Raw genomic sequence first — 8,511 nt, 5'->3', positions numbered from 1 at the left:
ATCAGATTTGAAAGTATCATCTTTACTGCAGAAGATTCTATTTTAGAGCATTTAATTGTTGAAGTCTTAAAATCTTGCATGAGTTGAAAATGTCTTAATGTTATTGGTTTTATTAGAAGAGATTTTTCTTCAATAACCATAATATTTCTGCCCCTTCCCTGGTGTTTTGCACATGTTTATGTAACTGCTTTTCTTCCAAGGCACGTGGAGCATTTCCCATAGCAGTGTACACTTCTCAGGGCTTCTGCATATGAATTCTCAACTGCAAAGTTGAGTGGCTGGAACAAAGGGAAAGACTGATTCTACCAGTTAGGTCTATTGTTGTTAAATGTTGTGAAGCTAATACTTGGCCTGCGGGTATGTTTCTAATTGCTTTAAAAAAAAAAACAAACAACAAAACCATGGTCAATACCTTTACTCTTTTGAAAATATGCTGTTCTTGAGAATGTATGGGGGAGGAGTACAGCCTAACATTCCTGTGCTGTTTCCATTTGTGATGTGGTACTAGTTAGAACCCCCATTGTGACAGGATTCTCATCGGTCAGGCACATAGTGAAAGTGCATTCCCAGCCTCAAAGTTCAAGGTAGCTTAATTACTTCATTATATTTAACTGTATTGCTGTTTATTATTATTTTTGTATATTCTGTTGCACTTTATACCTCTGCCTTGTTTATCAAACATGGGATTTTTACTAATCCTTTTAATTTAAGAATTCCCAGGCTCTAATCCCTTTCATGATATTGACTCAGTGCTGACAGCACTACTGACTCACTCATCATACTTGATCTAGTGAAATGTTCCACCTTTGAAAAATCTGCTAGTAGTCATCACCTTATGTGGGTAGAAGTAAAGGAGTCCTTCGGAATAACCGGTGCCTGTTCAAAAAACTTAAGCATTCATTTGTAACAGTATTTTAAGATAAGCCTGTTCCTTAGTCTTTTTTACCACACGCTGGTCACACCAGTTTTACGGCACAGTAAAAGGAACAATGAAGAAACAGGTGAGAATAGAGACAGTTTAAGTTGACAATATTTCCAATAAAATAACATGAAAAATCCATTTAGTATATATGGAGTTTATATGCATGCTAGAATCACTTGACTCTGCTTAGTAAGGCAAATAGAAACAGATGATGAGAAGCTGTCAAAAAGCAGTATGCCTTACTGGCAGAGATATAAAGCCTCAGGAAAAGTAGTGTTTACTTTGTATTGGAGAATATTCTGTAGGGATGTCATGCAGACCTGTTCTTATGCACTTTCCAGGCTATTGGGCTCGATAAATCTTTGGTTTGACAGCATGTCTGTTTTTTTTTAACTCTTGGAGCTTCTGGAGGTGAAGAAAGTAGTGTCAGGGAAGCAGGATGGGATTTTACTTGAACTTCTCAGCAAAGTCTGAATATCATATCTGCCATATGCAAACAGTAAGAAATTTGCTCAGGACTAAACATTATTTTACAATTGCTATGAGGGTGTAGCTTTCCTGTTAAATACTTCTATTATTAGTAGAATAAGTATTTTTAAATTTGTCTCATATCCAAGTGCATCAAATGAAACTGTAGCCTTGTTGGGTTCCCAAGCATGGAAACAAAAATCACTTCACTTGAGCCTCAGAGGTGCAATGTTTGTCATCAGAGTTAAAAATGCGTTTTTCAGTTTTTCAATGAGTTTTAGTTGGATGTAACATTGAGGCTAACAAGTCGTATGCTCATAAGGTGGGAAAAGAAATGGAAATGTCTATCCTTTTGTGTATCTAGGAATATATTCTATCTCCAAAACAAGATATTAATAGATAATTACTACCTTATTGAATGGATTAGACTAAAGCAAAACTTCAAAGTAAAGATATTGGTACATCAGTTAAATAACAATAAAAAAGAACTACAGCAAAAATTAAGACAGTGCTTGCAAACCTCTGTCCGTTTTTGTTCCAGAGCAACCATTTGCCTTATTTAAGGTGTTGCTATGTTTCAGGCATGGAAAGAAGTTAAAAATACTCTCATATTTACATTCCTTGTGCACTAGTGCCTCTATTCTCATTTTTGGTTCATTTATTTAATCTATGCTCATTTCAAAGCTGCCTTTGGACTGGAAACTTGTCTTATTTGGCCCCTTTTAAACTTGTGTTATTTATGGATCTGAGTAAGTATTGCACATTTCTACCATGAAAACAAAGATTGTCTGAGACCTTGTCAAAAATCATCAGCATGTCACTGTACCCATCTGACATTTGAACTGTCAGGATTTACATTTTAACAAGTGCGGTTTCAGCTTACTTAACTGCTTTCTGCTTGAATGTTAAGGTAATTCTGACAGAATATGCTTTCTGAACTGATAAAAAGATAAAGTTCATTTGAATTACTTGAATAGAATGCTAATGGCCTGAGGCATAGTAGTAAAGCAGTTCAGACAACTCTGTTACATTTGAATAAACAACATCTGACTGCTCAGAGGAAGTTTCATGGGACTAATCAATGTGTTTTTCTTAAAATCTGAGCCATGAAAATAATCATCATTAGATGGAATCATCTTTGTTTCATCAAATTCATTTCTTAGGACCTATGGGATAATCTTTTAGATTTTGTGTAAAAAGATCTTGTTTCCCGCAGGCTAATGGTATAGCTTGTCTCTTACCTACCTGTTATCTGTCACTCAACCTTATCTTTGATCTTTGATAACAAATTAGGTGTTGTTCTTCAATACCTGTTTAGTCCAAGCTATGCAATTTCATAGTCAGCACTAATGTCTTTTACTGTGAATTTGACGACTGAATGCCCTGTCCTTGCACTGATGTTCCTTGCTAGGAAAATCCTTGCATGTAAGGAAGAATGGACCATTATAACTCCTGAAGATGCTTTTGAGACCAGCATTCAGTGATTTTAGAGTCTATCTAAACAAATCAGTATTTTTCAAAGACTTCCAACTAAAGTGTGCACTAAACTTGGGAGATTAGAAACAGTTTATTCAAAAGTCACCAATGTAATGAAGTAATAACATGTTAGAAAAAGGAAATCTGAATATGCGTTGAGAGTAATTTTCCTTAACTACCTCAAAACTATAAATTGTATTAGTGATAACTGTGCTGAAAAATACTGGCACAAGGAAGCCAATCAGACAGAGTGACTAATTTCCTGACATCTAATGTGTTCAGAATCCTGTGCCAGGTAAAAGATGGTGTTATTTTCTGCATTCTCATGAATAACATTCTAAAACCTTAGCTTACATAAGTGTCACTTCTCTCAAAACTTGCGACTTCTCTCTTGTTTTCTCCTGTTAAGTTTCTCCTTTCTACTGTCTTCTTTTCTGTGATGAGGAAAGATAAAATACAAGCTCAGTATTCAAAGTCTGTCATTAAGCTCAAAATAATTCTTTTACTGCTCATTAGTCAGACTGTTAGTGGCACAGAAGTTCTGTATTACACCTGAGATTTGAGACTTCAGAATTCTCTTGCTCTCTCCAAAGTATATATGTTTATGAGGACTTGTCTTTTCTTGGGTAGTCTTGTGATGGTATTCTAGTGTTTCCTTCACAAATAAAGCTTCTTTTGAATTTCAACAAGGTAAAAAATGCACTTTCCAGTTTTCTGTCTGTTTATCTCAGATATAGGTGTGTGAGCTCAAAACCTCTCCCCAGACTGGGAGGAGGAGGAAGGATATGGGTGCTGGGTGCGAATTTAGACTAGTCCAAGAAACCTTTTTTGTACAGTATGAGGAATTAGGAGTAACTGTGTAACTATGTAGCAGTTTGAATAAAAGCAATTGCCCCTTAGTTTACCAGCCTTGTTGCTAGATGTGCCTCATTGCAGTTTAGATTTATTCCATTTAGTTTGCATTGCAATGAAATTGTGAGTTTCTGGGTAGAAAATATTAAATGAAGGTTTAGGAGGCATCAAAGGAACCATACTTGGAATAAAAGTATTCCAGAAATGAAGTGTTTAAAAAAATAAAAAGGAGATAAAATGATTAGATAGGTTCTTTCAAAAGGTAAATCTCTTTGGTAAGCAAGAACAGTGCTCCCTCTTGCTCTGAATGGTCTATGTTTAAAATCGGTCCTTTCCTGAGGTCAGATTTCTCAGTAATCACAATGTAAATTTTGTCAAAGGTTTTTCTGTAAGATTATGGGAGCACTCCAGAATCTTTTAGTTCAAGATGTTGGTTTCTCCTGTCCTGAAGAAGCTCCTTTAAGTTCATCTAGTAACCAATTTTTGTTCCTACTCAATTGAATTATTTGTCAAGAAAGCTCTTGAGATATAGCAGTTCTGCATACTTTCATGGCTTTATAAAATTGTCTCACAGTATTTCTAACTGATTTCAGTAATCTGTATTTTTCTAGATGGAATTTTTCGGTTTCTGAACAAGGTTGAAAATGACGTCTTTACTTTCTGCTTCTTCATTTTCAGTTTGGATTCTGTGTATGTCTCAGAACTCAGCCTAAACAGAACATGCTGTACACTGTGCCCCTGGGTACGCTTCTGCTGTCTCCCTGTGCCTACCAGCTGCTGTTGGTCAGCTTTATTTCCAGTTATGTGTAAAAATAGGCCTGAACGTACAGATGGTGAATTTGATTATTTTACCAGTTCAAAACTTTATCAGCCTCAATTGTAAGAAAGCTTCCCTTCCCTCATGACAAACAGGGGAAGTTATTTTCCTTGTAGCAGAACTACAGAAGCACTCTGCTAATTCAGTCAAGACAGATTTTTTAAATTATTTTTTAAAATAAACTATAGGTCAGAGATGTAAATTAGCAAATAGTCTCAGCTGACTGGTTGTTATTTCTGTTTCCATTGTTCAAATGGCAGCGTAAGCAGTACGGAGCTGAAGTTTCATTCCACTAGTCTATAAACATAGACTGTGTTTATTTAAGGTAATTTCCAACAGCCAGTAAAAATAACTTTCATGCTTATCAATTGTATATATTGCAGCTTTACAGAAAGCTATTGATGGGATTCAGATTAAAGATTAGCTAACGAGAAGAGGCATTGCTATCATGAAAATATTAAGTATTTGAATTAAGCAGAAATGCTTGTTTAAAAATGCAGTCATACAGTGGAGAAATACAGCAAGTTATCTGTAGACAGTCTGACCAGGACGTTATATTGTACGACCACACGCAATAATGCTGCTTTTCTCATCAAGGGCACAAGACTATTTTCTAGTAGTAGAAAACTTACATGTGAGAAATGGGGCGGTATAAAGTCTACCTAATTAAAAAGTCCAGTCCCCATGGCAACTGAACCTTTATTTTGTGCTGTTACTGTCTTGCTTGAGAGTATCCTACTCCAAGTTGAGAGGCGTCTGTTAATTCCAGGAGGCACTGGAACTGGTATATACTCAGGCACACATACTCTGGCATTCATGCACTATTTCACTATCGCTTTCATGGTGCCAGTGCAAGGATCAATGATAGATTTGTAGCATAAGTCCAGAAGCAGATGTGAAAACATAATGCTGGATGAAATAAGACTTGTATTGCTGACTGCAAATATGAACTATGCTTTTAGGAGAGCAGGAACAATAGGTTGATAAAACCCAAAGTTACTTCAGATGGAGCTCTGGCTGAAAGCAAGCACCTTGTGAAGATGTGGACTGCAGATGGAAGAGTATTTCCTTTTTTGCTCTTATTGTAGCATCGTTTTAGTGGGCTTTGGGCACTATAAGTGTTCTAGGGTTGCGTCTCTTAAATTGTCACCTGTTCACTGGTCAATTACTGCTACATTTTAGTCTAGCCACTTAAAATGATTTCCTTTCAAATAAAGGAATGCATGTAAATAAAATCACCAGCAATTTCTGATGCTTTTTATAATATGTTACTAGGAACATTGAACTCAAGCATGTACTGGATCACATACTCTTAAAAATAAGTGCTTACTGACCTTTTAAGATATAATTGGACTTTTGAAACATCTTTGGGACTCAGATAAGACAAGCTGTGCACTAGCAATTAAAAGAAGAAACACCAACCAACTAATTGAAGCGTTAAATTATATATTAGACTATCATGAGACTTCATCTGTTTCCAGTCTACACCATTTATAAATAGTATCAGACCCTAAAGCAGAAGAAATCACAAGAAATCATGTAAAGTTATTTTCACACTGCCACTAAAGTTCATTAGTCCTTGATGTCAATTAGGCCTCAAATAAGTGTAGTGCTTTCTGGCAAGGTTTGCATTTGTATTTCTTTTCCTTCCCACTGATCTCTTTGAACAGTACTGTTAGATCATGCCATAACTGTGGTGTAGATCAGCATATAACTAACCTCTTTATGTTCAGATTTGTCAATAAACTGCTGATGTCATCTGATGTACTGGCCCAATTCAGTGACATACCCCCTTAAGGTACCTCTTTCAGGGATGTAACTGTTGCATTTGGGAATTGCAAATCAAAGAAGGAAGATTACATTTTGTGGGGTTAACCCCTGTGCAGTGCCCTGAGTAGAGTGTTCACTACCTGTCCATGTTTTTAACCTCCTGTGGCTCCCACTATTTAATACAGTAGCTACATTTTCAAGGAGGCATTGATAAGTGACATTGAGAGATAGCACTGTTCATATTACAGTTCAGTAAGCACTGAAGAAGGGTCCTAGGGGAAGCTTTATTTTGGCTTATTTTGTACTCAGAATCAAGACTGCCTAGTCAAAAGTAGTAACTAAATAGCAGGTAGCAGTTCTGGTCTTTTTCAGCTTATGGACAATACTCAAAATGTACACCATGTATCTTTAGAAAACTAGTATGCTATTCTCTGCTGTTGAAGTAAAATTAGCTTATCCATCAACCCTTCTTAATTTTGTAGTTCAATATAGACTTCAGTCACGCAAGATGTATGGTCTTAATCAAGGAAGCTCTGTTCAGTTAATGATTGGCTGAAAGCAGAGCAACTCTGGGTGGAAATAATTTCCTTCAGTTGTGCTGTAGCAGTGCTTGGCCTTTTCCTCTCTGGTGAATAAGGGCCTAGATAAACATGTCTGCAATGTTCTTAAAAGGATCTTGTAGGTCACTGACAATAGCAGGAAAAAAGATGCTAGCAGTCTGTTCTTAATTCTAATTCAAGATACCACGACTTACTTGATGGCAGGTACAACATCTTATCCCTTTGAGACCAGAGGCAAAGATTAGTACACAGTATGAATTACAGACAGTCTTCCTCAGATGCATGTGATACAAATGCTCAAAACTACTATGGTCCAGATCCAGTTGATGACCCATACTCTTTCTATAACTCCTTTTCCCCTTTTTAGTGTTATTTGCTCAGTGTTGTGACTGCATTCACTTACAAGCCTACTAGGCTGCAAGGCAACAGGTGTCTCTTCATAAATGTGGATGATGTTATTTCCTGTCTTTCTTTCCTGCGTCCTTTGCGTTGGCCCTTAAATAAATTTCACTAAGCCTGTCAAACAAGATTTACTGTTTATACAGACTCATTTTTAACAGCTCATATTTCTTCCTAGTTTTGTGATCTCATCTCTTATTCATGTGCTTAAGATATAGCCAGCATCTGAAAGCAACCTGACTTCATTTCTCCTTTTCTTCTCCTTTAGTACTTTACTTTTCTTTTAAGTCTTTCTCTGAAAGTGAGTACTGCTGTTATTAAGCATTGTCTTTCTGCCAGCAATTTCTTCCGAACACGTAGTGGTTCATTTTTTCCACCCAATAATTATATTTGAGTCTATAGTACAGGAAAAAAAGTTTTGGGAGACTATTTACAGAGCAATTAAGCCAATAAGTGATATGAAGAGTTTCTGTATTTAAAATGCATTTGGTTAAAATATGCTGTCTGAATAGATACATAAAAGGGCATTGTTTGGATATGTTGAGTGCACTTCCTCCAAATCGGAGGTGTGGGGGCAAAAGTACTGGCTTGGACAGGCATTATTCTTCTTACAGTTTTTCATGCATTATAGATAAGATGATAAATGAGGACAGGAAAATAATTTACTGTCCATGTTCTGCTGAAACTGCAGGTAATTTACCAAATGCAAAGGTGACTGCTCAGCAGCAAAACAGACTTAGATTTTGCTTTGCTTGTGGCAGAAGGTAAAATATAGCATCACGTACATGCTGTCAGGTTAACAAAACTGCTTTTCCTAAGATTTTATTTTAGCAGAAGGAACAGTTTGGAGTAAGACAGCAAAAATAGAAGCAAGTAGGAAGGCATGAACCAAATTTAGTATAAGGCTACTAGGAACTCAGTGTTGTGATCTGCATTTTTTAGAAAAATTTAAATCTAGGCACATGTTTATATTTTATTTCAGCTTTTGAGGAATTAAGTAGGAAAATGTTTTCTCTTAAACTTGTTTTGGAGCATGGAGTCATTGGGAAGCTGAGGAAGAGCTGACAAGTTAGACTATTAGTGTAAAGCTCACTGAGAATGTCCCTTTTATTTCATAGTTACAAAAAACTCTGCAGCCAGAAGCTATCACTGTGATCATGGTGGACTAAATCCTTAATCATACAGATTAGCCAGGGAGGTTAAGGGAATATAGTAGCAAGCTCTCCTGTGAGTATCTTACTCTGCCT

The 8,511-nt window shown here is 36.4% G+C and overlaps 1 long non-coding RNA gene across 1 annotated transcript in view; it reads left to right on the top strand.

Moving 5' to 3' along the window:
- Window positions 1–533: 533 nt before the first annotated feature.
- Window positions 534–8,511, top strand: part of LOC107319332 (uncharacterized) — a 55,171-nt gene continuing 47,193 nt past the window's right edge. The window contains exon 1 of the long non-coding RNA XR_014947551.1: window positions 534–584. This is a non-coding gene — a long non-coding RNA (uncharacterized LOC107319332). The remainder of the gene's footprint in view (window positions 585–8,511) is intronic.

This window comes from Coturnix japonica, chromosome 6 (genome assembly GCF_054131305.1).
Source record: "Coturnix japonica strain WE chromosome 6, WE-NBRP24, whole genome shotgun sequence".
In the NCBI taxonomy this organism is placed as follows: Eukaryota; Metazoa; Chordata; class Aves; order Galliformes; family Phasianidae; genus Coturnix; species Coturnix japonica.
Note: the sequence above shows the minus strand (reverse complement) of the source record. Positions and strands in the feature narration are given on the sequence as shown.